The following is a 14,441-nucleotide window of genomic DNA, read 5'->3' on the forward strand; positions in this document are numbered from 1 at the left end:
AATATTCATTATCCCTTCTAACATGGCTAATAATTAAACACAGATTTAAAAATTTACATTTGCTCATAATTCCATAATTAATTGATCTTGTGTACACAAAGCCAATTAGCTACGGGGTTCTGGGATACTAATTTGACAGTGACGGTGCTAACCACTCCACAAACATGCTGGCCTTACTGTACACAATGCTCTCTTTGTCAAAGAGATCCTGTTTACATTCAAACACTGCACAGCACACTCCCCATCAATAATCATTTCTGTGCCTCTCACACCTAACACCTTTTAGAATTTATGGTGATATTTGTGGTGCTAACATAGTGGCTGGCTGGCACTCCTTTGTAAATGAATTACACCACATATTTATAAAATGCTCTAGAGTTGGCAGCATTTGAAAGAGCCATTACAACTCCGAATACAGTTTTCACAACAAGTTGATATTGGAGACTAGAAAGGTTTTTCTCTCTTACCGATTATGAGAACAGAGGGACAGTGGCCTAGTTAGGTGGAAAACTCACTGTAGCTGCATGCCCAACCATTTATCTTCTAATGCTTATCTGGGTCAGCAATCTAAGCATAGATGCCCAGACCTCCCTCCCCCAAGCTAGTTTAGATACCAAAGGCCTCTTTAACTGCTACCTGCTCCACAAACCACAGGACTACATCCTGTGCCCGCAAAACTCAAGTGGGCCGAAGTCCACAGGGTGCCCAGCCCAATGTCCATCGGGCCCATTGGCTGCTTACAAGCCAATCACTAATGAGCCGCTCCTTTAGTAGGGTGACCAGATCCCAAAAACCTACATTTAGAGCAAGAAACACATTTTTGCGGAATAATATGGGACGTGTTAATAATGATGATAAGGGATTTGAAGTTTAGGTTTAAGCAGATTAAAAGAATAATATCAGAGAGATATACTGTATTTTATTTGAACACAACCTGTGAGCATAAATGAACATGTAAAGTTGTGTTTAATGGTCCTTTGTGATATCCTTACACCATCTCTTCCAATAACATTTTAAACTGTTCTGCGTTATAATGGAAGCTCTTTTGTCTCCTAATCAGCTTCAGGTTTTAGTATAGATGTATCCTACATCTCTTTCTGTGCCATGTTTCCTGTGAGACTCTCACATTGACTTTTGTAAATTAGAGCAAATCAAAATGTGGGAAATGGTCTCAATGGCACAAGCGGGGTAGGGGATAAAAAGGATGCCACATAAAGTGGGACACCTGGTCACCCTATTCCATGAGTGGAGCCCAAGAAAGCCCAGACACGGAGAGGTTTCTTGATACCTAGCTGCAGTCTTTATAGTGACATTTAAATCACATTTAATCTGGTCCCTCATCCAAGAATAATTTTCCGTAGGAGACCGTAACAGGGAAAATAAGAGTTTAGTTCGTATATGTGTTTGCTGGCCAGGGAGATAGAGCTGAAACATTTGTGCAGCAGGTTAGAGATGGAAATGTGCTAACAAATGAAGAGATTGTGCTGAGAAGATTGAAGGACATTGAGGTGTTGATAAATGAAGAAAATGAGAAAGAGTGGGGACAGATGGAGGACAAATAATGAATCAGGAACCAGTTGCTGCATATGGCCCCGCCCCTCCCTGAGCCTGGTTCTGCCGGAGGTTTCTTCCTGTTAAAAGGGAGTTTTTCCTTCCCACTGTCGCCAAAGTGCTTGCTCATAGGGGGTCATATGATTGTTGGGCTTTTCTCTGTATGTATTATTGTAGGATCTACCTTACCAACACAATCTCATCTCAAAGCATAACATTCAACGCCATGTGACAAATCGTCAGTACGTTATGCTTTCGGCCGCCTAACTCGTCTGTATGTTACGTGTTCGAAAACATGAGAACCGTTTGGAATCAATCTACACATGTACATTTCTTTTACTTCCTCATCATGAATTGCTTTGGAAAACACTATCTAACATGATTAAGAGTGTGGTTAAGGTTATGGATAAGGTTATGGTTAGGGCTGGAATACATGGCTGGAACGTGTGTTACCACCGGGAGCATCATTCCATTGGATCCCATCCATCATCGAGCACGTAACATAGGGATGCGGAACGTTACCATTTGCTTGGGACGTGACAAATCGTTGGTATGTTATGCGTTCGGAATGAGAACGGTCTGACCTTACAGTATAAAGCACCTTGAGGCAACTGTTGTTTTGATTTGGTGCTGAATAAATAAAATTGAATTTAATTGAAGTGCATTAGTAAGGAGGAAGTAGGGGGCAGCTATGAAGAGTGGAAAGCCAGTTGGTCCTGATGACATATTGTACCTGTGGCAATATGGAGACCTCTACAAGAGAGGACAATGGGTTTCTTGACTACCTAACTTAACACAGTCTTGGATAGTGAGAGAATGCCTGAGGTACAGGAATGTCTGTACGATGATCTTTGAAATAAATCTGGAATTTTTGTCATATTCTGTATATTTTACATACAGTTCCTATGATGTACACAGCTGCTATAAATCCAATCTATATCATTAAACCTGTGGAAAGTGAAGTGTGAAAAAGTGTTTGCCCCCTTCCTGATTTCCTATTTTTTGTTTTGTCAGTGTTTTGGATAATCAAACAAATTTTACTATTAAACAAAAAAAAAATAACACGAGCATTTCACACCATCGTATGATGAAACATATTCAACTGATTTTGTACCTCTGCTACTGCAGACAAGTTATAAATGTGTGCCTTACTCTGATGAACCTGATTTTTAAGTATTTACTTGCTATGCAAACTTTCATGTTAAATAAACTCTGAAGTAAAACTGACATCTAATTTGCTGCTATTTAATGCATTTAAGTTCATAATTCAAGGAAAATATCCTGAATTCTGATCTGTTATTATAGATACGTATACGCCATAGAATAAGCCTGATTTTGATGTCACGACCTTTTGTATGAATTTCCATGCCACTGAAATTACCACTCTGACACCTAATCATTTTTATTTTAAGGTAGCGAGTACTTGAAATGCACAGCTAGGTCCTGGCTGTAAAGTTTGAAAAACACCATATTTTCTTTAAGGTTAGGGGTTACGATGGGGCTCGCACATCACACATGTTGATACATGAGCACTGGCATGCTTTTTTTTAAGTCAGTCTCTAAACTAAACTTATCATAACCTCTGGCTGTACAGCTGGTGGAGAGCAGTTGATCTAAAAAAAAATGAATGGCCCCTTCTTCTCTTGGTAATTCTTATAGCCATTACTGGTGATCAGTTATGTGCAGGCCCTGCTTGAGTATTTGTCACATTATTTACATAGATATATACATTTGTCATATTTGTGAAATGCACATTTTCAGTAGATTTTCTAGGTGATATCTCTAATCTCAAGTCTGCCACCTCCAGCTCGGCCTCCTGTCTTTTTGTCGGACACCCTGTCCGAACCATACATCATAGCACCACCGTCCTGAAAATCTACCCCTGATTAGGGATGGGTATTGATAAGATTTTCACGATTCAGATTCCATTTTCGATTCTGTTTAACGATTCGATTCTTTATCGATTCTCTTATCGATTCTCTTTAAAAAAGGAGAACACTAAGGTCGATTAGCTTAGAACTTTGTTTTATTACTTTGTTCCCCCTACCACCACTTCCTCCCCCTACCACCACTTCCCCTGCCAGTGGCGGACTCCCTCAGACATCGGTGCGTTGGTGGGTCTTTGTGTCCAGGTACACACCGGCTCACTCCTTGGGGCTCGTTCGGGCCACTTCGGAGGTGGGGTGCCTCCGGCCTCTCGGCCTGGGGCTCGGTCACTCAGGCACAGCTGGCGGCCGGCGGAGCTCACAGGCGCGTCACTGCAACTCCCCCTGGCTTCTGCTCCGCGGCTGCTGAGTGAGCCCTCATCTGGGACTCTCCTCAGCTCTTTCTGGGACAGTGGCGCAGCTGCCCCTCTGTTGGTTTTCCTTGGTCTCTTGTGTTCTGGGGGCCTCTGGATGTCTGGAGTTTTGATCTCCTCCATACCTGCTTCATGCCCTGGAGGACGGGGCTGTGGCCCCCCCACACCCTCTAGCAGATCATTACATGAAGGAACCTTTTAAAAAACAAACACGTCCATGCTCACAGGTGTACACACGGGTGATCACACCCACAAACTACACCCTTTTTGGCTCCTACCTCAAAGCACACTGTGTTCTGTTGATCTTATGTGCTGCACAATAACGTTTAATATTTAGTATCTACTGTCATATTCCCATATATCATTGTGATGTTGTTTATTCTATTACTCTTGTTCTCTTCTGCTTGTTTTCTTTTTTCTTTCTCAGCAGGTGATCCAGGTTATCGATATATGCATTTTTTTCTCTGCCCGTTCTGTTGGTTTATGTTTTTTGCCCTTCTCCCCCGTCCCTCTTCTCAGCTGTTTCTCTTTCCCTCTTTCTTTCTCCCCTTCTTTCCCCCAGTCACGTCTGTCCCGTATTCAGTAAGTGAAAATAAAATAAACAATAAAAGGTGAATCAAAAAAAAAAAAAAAAAAAGAACTTTGTTTTATATCTTCTCTTTGAACAAGATAGAAATTTAGGAGTAACATGGCCTTACAAACCCAACAGTGAGATCTTAAGAGATACACAGCCTACGGCTCTTCAATGGGGTGTCAAAGGGGCCCCAGGAAAAAAAATTGTAAATGTAAAATAATAAAATAAATATTCTTCTGTAGCAATTACACAAGAATATCCAGTAATGTCTCTGCCTACAATTAAACACATTCACTTACCAAAGTGAAATCGGGGCATCTGCTGTGGCAAATGGGTTCAAGCCTTTTACCACAAACTTAGTCACTGCTCGGTGACATTCGTCTATCCTGGCCTGAAAGGAGACGCTACCGGTAGACTGCAGTGAGAACTGCCAGCATCTGAGCCAGACTCTGTCTCATCATGGTCACTAAATGCACAGTAATGGCAGGTTTGTAATAAGGCAGATCGCGCTAACATAATATGCACTGTTAGTTGATTATTTACCTGCTGCATTAACGGGAGAGGACGTGCAAACGTTACCGCTGCTGCTGGGTTGAGATTCACGAGTCGAGCGGAATTAAAAACACGACATTCATTTAAGGTCATCGCGTTGTTTTGTGAGCAAATGCTTTTGCATATTCGTAGTGTTTCCTCCCTTAAATGAAATATCTACTTTGCAAGTATTGCAAGTTGCCCTGTTGTCATCCGTTCTCGTAAAGTATAACCAAACTTTTGAGCGTTTGAGCCGCTTACGCGCCGTGTTTCCTGCCAGGTAAATGACGCTCCGCAACGTGGTGACATAATTCGGGGCGACTGGAATCATTAAAGGGAATCGTTTGCAAAAATGGCAAACGATTCCAAGGAATTGAAACAGTGGGAACCGGTTCTCAACAAGAACCGGTTTTCGATACCCATCCCTACCCCTGATGCTCATCTCCACCCACTCCAACCTGCCTTCACCTAGCTGGTGCATGGTTGAACCCAGGTATGTACACTCATCTACCTTCTGCTCTGCTCCTTGCATCTTGAGTTCCGTCTTGTTTCTACTGACTTTCACTCCACTTCTCTCCAGAAGTTACCTCCACCTCTCTAGACTCTCTTCCACCTTCTCTCTGCTCTCACTACAGATCACAATGTCTGCAAACACCATAGTCTACGGATCCTGTCTGACCTCATCGGTAAGCCTGTCCATCACTGTTGCAAATAAGAAGGGGCTCAAAGTAAATTCCTGAGATAATCCCAAACACACCTTGAACTCATTTGTTACTTTTACCAGACACCCCACCACTGGCTCAACACATTCAAAGCAAACGTCACATCTGTTGTGCTGTTTCTCAGCATTAAAATAAACTCCATTCCATAGCTTGACTCGTCAACTATATCCCCTCCTAATTACTACAGCTCTGCACATTACCCTTATGTTTGGAAATCAGTGCCAGTACACTTCTTCGCCATTTCTCGGGCATCCTCCTAATCTCCAAAATTGCTTTAAATAATCCATTCAAAACCTGACGTCCTCTTTTCTCGACATATCCATATCTCCACAGGTGTTTCATCTGGACCAACCACCTATCCACTGTGATTGGAGCCATCCAGTCACAGTGGCTGAGGCCTCTCCATTAAAGAAGATTAATGCTGTGTGCGAAATACCCTCACCTTTTGATAACCTCCTCTTCTTAGCAGATATGGTTAATTGGTGTTCTGAAAGGCACACACACGGACAGAATCCTCTCCCAAATCACCAAACAGCAGAAGTGTGTGTTACACTTTCCCTTCTATACATTGCTCTACAATTTCTCAACTAAGACATTTTTATAACACACACATACAGTGTTTGTAATTCAGCTTAATGACAGTATGTGACAGGTCAAATCAACAAGACTCACCAGATCTCAGGGTTAATGTGTTTCTTCTGCATAACAGCAGCTTTCCAAACCCAGGGAGTAGCACGGGTCTGCACACAAGAAAAAAGCTCTGACTTTCTTAATTACTTTTAATAAATTATTTCTGAAATAGTGACAACATCAATCAGGAACTAACAGCGAATAATGCAAATAATTAAGTAACATTAATGTAAAAGCAACCCGTTTCTAAATGATAGAATGACATAACTGTATTATACATACCTTCTAATCTAAAGCTGGCTCTTCTCAGTGGATCTGTGGTCTCCTCCTCTAATCTCTAAGGTGCTGCTGTGCATCATTGATGTGAATATGAAAAAGCCAAGATGAACAAATTTTCCTGACAACAAAGTTAGGGCATGCAGGCAAACACAGGTCGTGTCCAAATTCATGGGCTACATTCTCCCGAGGACACGGCCTTCGCGGTCTACGTGGGCCGGGTCCTCAGAAGATCGGGTAGGCCGGAAGTAAACGGCCGTGAAATTGGACGGTCTAGCCTTCTGATTAGCGTCACCGCTGTCTCGGTGGAGTTTAATAAACTCAGCCGTCTGCTCCTTGCTGTCTAAAATATAACAGGACACTGGAGTAAACTCTCGGCCATCTCACACTTCTGTTTAATCAGTTTTCTGTTTGACGTTTAGTCAGCTGTGTAAAAACCAAGGAGGAACCCACCCGGGGGATTAATAAAGTTTTATTTTATCTAATCTAATAACTTTAATCTCAGCCAAACCGATTTACTCACGAACAAACAAAACACTGAAAAAAAGCCCAACAATAACATTTTTAGGTTGTCTAAGTGACTTATATATTACGTTTGTCACGGCCGGGCGGGTTACACACAGTAATTCGGCGTGCCCGTGTGGCGTGTTGGCTAGACCCAAGCGCGGCGAAGGCTAGCGGTGGGTTTGGAGCAGGCACGCAGTTATTCTAGTAACGATCAGTGCACGATGCGTGGCTTCGGAACGGTCGTTACCGACAGAGAGCGAGCGGAGCCGGGAAGAGAAAAAGGATTGAAGGGATAATCACTCACGGTTGCTGAATCAGGCGGAGACTGACGTCGGCAGAGTTTCGGAGCTCCTGACACGAAGAGAATGATGTCTGGCGTCTCTCTTTTAACCCCGGCCCCGTGATCAGCTGATCACAGCTGATCACCGGCTGACAACGTTTAACCTGAGCAGCGAAAGTCCGCGGTGATCTGAAAATGATGTGCCGGGAGTTGTGCCATTCTCGGCCGCATCAGTAACCCTCGAGCTCCCGGCTAGCTATCGAGCTGGTGGGTAGCAGACGTCTCCGAAAACGTCAAAGCACTTTAGCAAAGATGCGATAGCTTGATAAACCGAGCAGATATTTGATGTTTACACAGCTACTTTCTCGCCTGAAAATATGTTAAAAGTTTATTTTGTGACCCAGAAAGATTAATAAGAGTAATTTTAAAACTTAGTAGCGGCCGCCATTAGCCGGAAACTGGAGCTTGGCTGGGCCGCGCTATGAATTCTGGGATATGGTGGGCCACGAAGGACACACCCGAACCATCCTTCAAATTCGGAAAAAGGAGCACGCATTTGTCGGCTGCATTCGGAGGGGTCTACGAATTTGGACAGCCTTCGGCGCGTCGCTGTGACGTAATCGGTCTACAAATGCGGCCTCAGGAGAATGCAGCCCATGAATTTGGACACGACAATAGAGTAACAAAACAGAGAAAAAAAAGAAAAAACAACTTCTCTTCTTTATCGCCTCCGGCCACTTAGCAAGACTGTAGGGCAGAGACGATCTGACCTCCATGCCTTCCTCTCTTTTTTTCCAGTAATTTATTCCACAGAGTAAAAATACATGTGGGATTTAAGTCCACATACAACAAAAAGAAGCTGATTCATTTCTCTGTAGAAAATCTGAAACCTCTAATAATGTGCAGCTTACCATCTCATACATGTAAGAAATTATCTGTAAAGGTATAAGAAGGAGGCTGCGGGGGCTGAGGGTAGCTGATCATCCATCATTTGACTGTTTGGGGTTTTTCATTACAGCAAGCTGTTCGTCGTTTTGACTTGCACCTGCTCGGTGATGTGTCTGCATGGTGGTTTTTGTCTCGTTTCTGCTCTGGCCTTTTCCTTTCACCGTGCTGTGCTGTTAATAAAACGTGATAAAATAACAGTGACGAGTCAGCGTGGGACTGAATGGTGTTAGATACCACATGAAAGGCTGAAAGGACATACTAAGACAAACATGACATACTAAATGTTATTAGGCTGCAGTGTATGTACCCTGCCACTATATCAAGTCACGTTGAGCCCTGCCACCTGTAGGGGCACTCACTTTGGAAATGCGAGGGTAGGTGGATGGAAAAAGCTTATAATAACGATAACAATTCCTCCATTAGACTGAGCCCAAATGAAGCACAAGACAAATGACTGTAATAACTTGCAATAATAACTTGGTTATGATATATTATATATACAGTAAATATTAATATGTTAATCAGTCGCTAATGATTGCACAGTTGACTGGCAAAGATTATTCACTGCTACAGTTTTGTTACGTTACAGTACAACCATGTCAGCCGTTTTTGCCCCTAGTGACAAATCATTTGTGGCTTTGCTGTCATGCAGTAATGACCTGAAGAACCTGCTTCCATGTAATGTGACCTGGTCCATGGAACTGTGAACCAGCCACCGTGAAGCTTATTTGAAACTGGATGTTGCAATGTTCCAAAAACAAAATTGACGGGAAAATTGAGCAGTGCTTTGGCAGCGGCTGCACCCATTAAGTCATCGACCTACTGGGTTTCTGTGTGTTATCATTATCAAATGAAAGACCTTGTTTCATCAAACTTTCTGCACTGCTTTGTCATTTTTAGTCAAAGCTTTATATAGAATAGAAAGGAATGATCAGAGCATTATATTTTAACAAAGAAATCCAAGTGTTTTAAATATTACAGGGAATAATCTTAAAATATATAATTTAAATTACATGTTTTTCAGTTAGTACTTTGTAAAATATGTGAAGTGTGAAGGAAATGCAGCCAAAAGAACAAATGAAAGACTGCCAGAAAGTGAGATAACGCATGACTCAGAACCTGAGAATGAAAAATAAGGCAGGGTTAATGAACAAAAGAAGCAAAACAGAAGCTGAAGTGGTTACCATGGAGCTAATGATAGGATTTGAAAAGTATTAAACACCACAGCAACCTCTGTTCCTGTTACCTCATCAGGATGAAAGGCAGGAGGTCCCTGCACAAGCACCTTGTGTGTGCTGCCTGTAATAGGAAACCAGTTGCAGTACAAGCATTAAAAGGGGACCTGTTATGTTCATTTCCAGCATCATAGTTCAAAATAATCCTTATTTACCTTATATACGGGCTTGACACAGCCCCACAGATCACCCACTGTGGGCTGAAACACAATGTTTTAGCTTCTCTCTCTTTAAAGCCATCTTCCATTTATTCTTCTGACTGTCTGCCCATCATAAACATCCACCACTGTAAATAAACCAGAATAAGTCCACTTTAAGATTATGTACGAAGCTCATTCATTTTCACCATGCATCCCAACTTCACCCAGCACATCAAAAAAAGCTGGGTAGGATCATGCTTAACACTTTGTACCATTCTCTCCTTTTAACATCTGGGAACAGAGGAGACTAGTTCCAGGACTTTTGGGATTTTATAATTAGTCAGATATGGGATTTTAGATGCTCAACAGTCTTGAATCTTCTTTGTCATAGTTTATGATTTACCATTGTCTTGCTATTTAAGGTGGAGGAAGTCCTTCAGCCAACATCTGAGCGTTACACTGGAAACGGTTAGTGAAATCGGTGCCTTCATCAGTACGTCTTGCATGCTTTGGCCCTTTGTCTTTGCCTCACCTGTTTGTTCATCTCTGCACAGGAATCCTGATTTGTGTCTGAGTTACAGAAAGTGTTCCCCTGTGGACCTGTTTGTACTGGAGCCATGGACCCATTAACTAACACCCCTTCTACTGTCAATCCTATTCCCTGCCTCACTGTAAATGAATGTGCTGTCTTTTATTTCTTCCGAGTCTGCATCCTGAGTGCAATACGCACCACTGACTATGACATATTGTTAATGAAATTCAAAATTCAGTTGTCTCAGTTTAAAACACTTGTTTCCGATGTTCTGTTGTGAATAAAATATAGGTTGAAATCATTGCAGTCTGTTTCAATCTAGATTTCATTCAGCATCCTAACTTTTTCAGAACTTGGTTTGTTAATTTATACATTTAGAATCATAACTTCAAATTTTAGGTCCTCCCAGGCTTACTGTCAGACAAAATAGAGCACAGAGAGGACACAATGAGTCCGAGGAATCGAATAACAAAGACAACTTTAGGGAAATTCTTGAAACCGTTCCAAACCATGATGCAGCAGTTAAACGTAGATTAACGACCATTCACGACACAAAGTACACAAGCACTATAATGCAGAAAGAGGTTCTGGACTGTTTGGCAGGAGTGGTCCATTCTGAAATTGTTGAATTTAAAAAAAAAAAAAAAAAAAATTTCAGTATCATGGCAGATGAGACAAAGGATGTTTCAAAACCATAACACATTTCATTTGTATTCTGGTACTATTAAAATGAGTCATCAACAGGACTTTTCTCAATTAATGTGCTGAGATCCCACTGCATCTCATCTTTCCCATGCAGTGGGAAAGATTGTCCACTTATTGGAACATCATGGCTTTGACTACAAAAACAACCGTATAGGCTAAGCATATGATGGTGCTGCTGTAGTGAGTGGTAAGCATTCAGGGGTCTAGGCTGGAATGATGGGTCACCCAGATTCCCTTTTGTATCCCCTACAGTGCCCACTGTCTCAATTTAGTGCTTGTTGAAAGTCTTTAAGAGTCCTTATGTTTTCACTTAGGTCCATATATATTTGGGCACTGACACAAGTTTGATTCAAGTTGACACTTGAATCAAAAGCCAAGTCACGGGTAGGTGTGGGCAGTTCCTTCATTATCAATTAGGCAGAAAAGGCCTGGAGTTGATATGAGGTGTGGTGCTTGCATTTGGAAGATTTTGTTGTAAACACACAACATGTAGTCAAAGGAGGTCTCCATGCAGGTGAAACAAGCCGTCGTTGAGCTGCGAAGAAAAAAAAAAAAAAAAAAAAAAAAAAAAAAAAGACAAAAAACCCACACATCCAAGAAATTGCTACAATAGTAGAAGTGGCGAAATCCACAGTTGGGTACATCCTGAGAAAGAAGCAATGCACTGGTGAGCTCAGCAACATGAAAATACGTGGACGACCACAGAAGAAAACAGTGGTGGATGATCGCAGAATCATTTCCATGGTGAAGAGAAACCCCTTCACAATAGCCGATCCAGTGAAAAACACTCTCCGGGAGGCAGGCATATCGATATCCAAGTCTACCATAAAGAGAACACTGCACTAATTTAAATAAAGAGGGGTCACTGCAAGATACAAGGCACTCATAAGCCGAGGCAGAGAGAAGTCAGGAGGCTTAAGTGTGTGTGTTGGTCAGCTATCCCAAGAGAAATCTCAGGAGGATGCATATTTACAAAGTCTGTTGCGCTTTAGTAATCCGGTTGTTCAGTGATGACGTGACGAATCCTACTTCCAGGCCTAAAGTAGTCTGCGTTTAATATGGCTTTTGTGTTGTTAACATGTTTAATGTTTTGTATTTTCTTCTATTTGAACTCAAAAAGCTCCTAAAGCAGTCAGTGATCACTGTTGACCTCCCTCGGCTTTTATTACCACTAATCATTTATTTAGGCTCAGTTTTTAAAACCTTAGGATGTAACTACAGCCCAGCCCATGCAGCAGTATATGAATGACTAACCTCGTATTGTGGATGGATTATCTCAGTTGTTCTCCTGGCTGAAGTTTGGTCCTTTTACAGCATCCTGCCATGCGATTACATTTGTTCCTGACCACCGAGAACACTCACGTCAACTTTTATCGAGTGGAAAAAAAGTTAGCTTGTTTATATTATGCTAACATAGCTGTGTCGCTAGCAGTCACGTAGCACATCATTATATACCAGCTAGCCAAACTTCAGTAACCCTACAAACGTCACTGCTGTTTAGTTTTCTGTCTTCATTTATGCTGGAAGTGATAACAGAGCTGTACGTTTTAATTTGTTTCCAAAACCCCGCAGTCAGGACATGCTATATTGTATTTAGATAGAAGCTAGCGAGCTAACTCCCTGCTAACTTCTAACTCCGTTAAATGTCATAAATTCCGTTTTCATGGATGCCTGGATGATAAACTTCTGCTCTACACCTGGTAGAGCAGAAAGCTGATCATTTTATTAAAGATGAAAGACTTTAGACAGTTTTTCAACTCTCAGTAATGCCATAGTGATCGTTTGATATATGGACCTGCAGCAGAGTTTAGGCCCAGACACGGCTAGTGACGTCAGACTGAACAACCGGATAAGACCACTGTCAAGTGTTCTGTCTGTGAGGTGCCCACACTTGAAAAAGACCAGACTTTGAATTTATTTTGACCAGCTAGTTGGATAGCTAATAGGTAGGTAGATGGATAGACATAGGCGAAAAACCTTTCAACACAAAAAATAAAGAACATTTCATTAATCATTCAGATTAATTAAATGCATTACACAGAAGACAAATGAAATAACAAAAATATATACACTTCAGTAAAGCCACTTAACATAGCTAAAGCTAAATACTTTTGTCTAAACTATCATTTATCCCAGTTTTAGTTTTACATTCATTGGTTTTTAAATCACAGAGCTGAGTAATTTCAAACAATGAAGATGAAATAAACTATGGTTCTTAAATATACAAAGTGTGTCTACCTTGCATTTTACACTTTTTATAAACAATTACATTTTTAAAGTATACATTTTAGAGTTTGCAAATATTTTAATAGAGACTTTAACCAAGGATTTTCTTTTACAAAGAATTATTTTCCTTAAATTAAACCAAACATATTTACACTAGTTTTAAGATTTAACCAAGGATTTGGGGTAACTATTTTTAGTATTAATTAACATAAATATGTGGGAAACACTATCTACATAAACAATTTATTCAAACTTAAACATTCATTTTAATATCAATATAATTTTTTAAACTTAAATGCAGTAACTATTTCCCAAAGCATAAACACATTCCACAATTGAGCTTCCATAGTTCCCAAACATATAAGCAGCAAATATGAGTCCAAGAGCTTACCGATAGCCCGTCTAGTAGTGATGGGACGTTCTGTATCGAGGCTTCGGAGCGTGTGTCGAGTAATGGAGGGGGCGTTTCCGCGAAGCGCGTATCGAGGCTTGCTTCATTTATGGGAGGAGCTGAAAATGATGACGTCCGAAGCCTCGCTGCCCGGCTGTACCACGTGACTGGTTCATGAAGTGGTTCGAACTTTGCCGCGAGATATGACAGCGATATAAACCCCTCAGACTTCATTCAAAAATGTGGGTGTTTGATGGAGAGTTGCGGTTAGTGAGAGTTTGGAGACAGTTTGGAGGTTTATGAGAGTGAGGAGAGAAAGTCAGGAGAGAATGGAGCCAGCTAAGAAGAGGAGGATGTCCTCCCCTGTGTGGGAACATTTTGATCTTATTCCTCCCAACAAGGTATGTAAATTTCTACAGAAGATGTATTTTCATGATACTGATGGTGCAATACAATTTATGTTGAGCTGTCTTGACTTTTGTACAAGGTGAAGTGCTTTCTATGTGCCAGGGAGCTGGGATATAACAACAACACCTCATCCATGCTTAGGCACTACAGAGCTTTGCATGAGAATAAGGGGGACACCGATTGTGGAGCAAGACCAGGTGAGCCATCAAATGCCATGATAATATAGCATGCTGTAATGTTACTAAATGATATAACAATATTATACAACTGTTATAAGTTACGTATGTGATATTTATATTTGTGCTTTATCTTTATTGTCTTTCCTCAGGAGAACAATCTCAAATAGATGAAGACCTGGTCAGCATGGTGATTGAGGACTCCCAGCCATTTAGCATTGTAGAGGACAAAGGATTCAAAAGATTTGTTAAATCATTAAATCCTAGCTATGTTCTCCCCACTAAAGGTTATAAAAGCAGTGAAAATTTA

General features: G+C 41.2%; 1 long non-coding RNA gene across 1 annotated transcript; it reads right to left on the reverse strand.

Annotated features, from left to right (window-relative positions):
- Positions 1-7,903: 7,903 nt before the first annotated feature.
- LOC146701146 (uncharacterized) lies at positions 7,904-13,600 on the reverse strand. Its single transcript, XR_014922139.1, has 4 exons — positions 13,548-13,600; positions 9,709-9,839; positions 9,565-9,617; positions 7,904-8,488 (listed from the first exon to the last, which is right to left on the reverse strand). It is a non-coding gene; the product is annotated as an uncharacterized LOC146701146 (long non-coding RNA).
- Positions 13,601-14,441: the final 841 nt, after the last annotated feature.

The sequence above is a fragment of the Copadichromis virginalis genome, linkage group LG9 (assembly GCF_057382275.1).
Source record: "Copadichromis virginalis isolate Kocher_CV1m ecotype Utaka linkage group LG9, C_Virginalis_male_GT1.1, whole genome shotgun sequence".
NCBI lineage: Eukaryota > Metazoa > Chordata > Actinopteri > Cichliformes > Cichlidae > Copadichromis > Copadichromis virginalis.